This window comes from Haliaeetus leucocephalus, unplaced genomic scaffold (genome assembly GCF_000737465.1).
Source record: "Haliaeetus leucocephalus isolate CR32 unplaced genomic scaffold, Haliaeetus_leucocephalus-4.0 Scaffold41, whole genome shotgun sequence".
Lineage (NCBI taxonomy): Eukaryota > Metazoa > Chordata > Aves > Accipitriformes > Accipitridae > Haliaeetus > Haliaeetus leucocephalus.
Genome location: NW_010972477.1, coordinates 2290492 through 2292339, shown reverse-complemented (window position 1 = coordinate 2292339; position 1848 = coordinate 2290492). Strand labels below are relative to the sequence as shown.

The 1848-nt window shown below is 60.1% G+C and overlaps 1 protein-coding gene across 1 annotated transcript in view; it reads left to right on the top strand.

The window, feature by feature from the left end:
• Positions 1-303: 303 nt before the first annotated feature.
• The window catches only part of TPPP (tubulin polymerization promoting protein), a 68470-nt gene continuing 66925 nt past the window's right edge, over positions 304-1848 (top strand). Inside the window, exon 1 of the mRNA XM_010576867.1 lies at positions 304-366. The gene's annotated coding sequence lies outside the window, so the exon portion shown is untranslated. The remainder of the gene's footprint in view (positions 367-1848) is intronic.

Genomic DNA, 1848 nt, shown 5'->3' with positions numbered 1-1848 from the left:
TCCCCGCGTCGCCCCCCGGAGCCTCCTCCACCTGCCCCTGCCCCTTCCCACCTGCTGGCGGGCAGAAGCACCGCCGGCCGTAACCGGCCATTTAAGGCAGCAACGGCGGCAGCGGCCCCCCCCCGCGCTAACTCATTACCTCAGGCTCCGCTGAGGGAGGGGCGGGAGTGGCCGCCTGCCGGACAGCCCGCCCGGCCTATGGCCTGGGGGCGGCGCCGGCCGCTGGCCAATGCCCGGGCAGCGAGGGCGGTGCCTGCCGTGAGAGCCGCCGCCGGCTTGACAGGGGCTGCCGAGAGCGGCGGGAGACGCGGGCGAGGGACAGGTTGGGTTTTGGCGGCTGACCGGCCGCCCCTCCGGAGCTCGGCGGTGAGTGGGCGCCTCTCGCGGGGCGAGACCCTCTTTTTAAGGTGTGCGTGTGTGGGTTTCCCTCCTTTTTAGCGCGCTGGCTAATGGATTTCTATTCGGCGAAGGAAAGCGCAAGGTGAGGGGGCTGGCGCCTCCCCGCCCTGGCCGTTAACGTGAGGCGAGGGGCTGACGGGCGCGGCGGCGGCTTTCCTCCTTAGGATTAACCCCTCGCTGTCGTCCCGTCCCCCCCTTTTCTCTTCTGCCAGAGGCCCCGGGGAAGGGAGGGCCGGGGAGAGCCGCTCTCCCTTGCCCGTCCCTTCGGGATGGGCCCCGGCAGCAGCCGCATCGCCCGCCGCCCCCGGGGAGGGGACGCGCGGCCGTACCCTGTGTGTGAGGGGGGTGGGCTGCCCTCCCCCCCCCCCATCCCCGGGTCCTGCCGGCGCTGCACCGGCGGGTGGGTGGACGGGCGGTGCTGCCTCAGGGCGGCTGGGAAGCCCGGCTCTGCCTGAGGAGCTGGGGGGGGGGAGATCCACCTTGCGCCCCCCCCCCCCCTTGCAAAATGTCGTGGTGTTTATCGAGAGGCGACAACAAAGGCTCAGCCGCTGCGGCTGCTGCTTCGCGCTCTCCTGCAGAGCCAGCGGTCCCCTTTTATGGAGATCGATGGGTAAAGACGATTCGCCCCTTTTTTTTTTTTTTTTTTTTCATTTTAAATGCCCAAGCGTCAGCCGAAGGGGCTTAGTCTCCGAGATGGTGTCCTCCCTGAAAACCGGCGTCAGGTGTGGGAGGCTGTTCGGGGGCTGCAGTGTAACACCCGCAGGTATCGAGCCAAGTACAGTCAGTGGTCCAGGCTGGAAACCGGGACGAGTCCAAAATCCCACGCATTAACCTGCAATCCCAGAATTTGCTCGAAAACAAATACACCCAGCCCACCACCCCCCCATCAGCAGCGGCTGCAAGTATTTATTCAATCCTGCGTACAAGCTCTTCTACCCGGGTGAAATTCTTCCACCTGGGCGTGTGCTACAAGGTGGAAAGTGTGTGTCTTCAACGTTGACAGCTTTGAATCTTGCAGTAGATGCTGCTGACAAGCCATTTCCCTATTCTTGCTTCGCAGGGTCTACGTGAGCAGGTTAAGAGGTGTGGGGGGGAATTCTTTCAGATTTTACAGAGGATTGCATAACGGCTTATGTTTATTTGAAAAGAAAAGGAGGGGCAAAACCAACCCCCAGCCTGAAATGAAACACATGATACCAGATGGTTTTCACTGGCTTTTACTGAGCCTTTACACTGCTTTCTCAACTAGTATTATTAAATAGCATGCTCTAGAAGGTTGGTGAGTGTTAGTGTGTTAATGGAACATTAAGGTTTGGGTTTTTTTCTTCCTCTGGTGCTGTGAAGACTTGGGGGGGGGGGAGGGAACAGAGAGATACCTATACACTTTCATAGTCTCAGGCTTAAAATAGCATGACTGTTTATTGAATGTATACAATTTATTCATTCTTA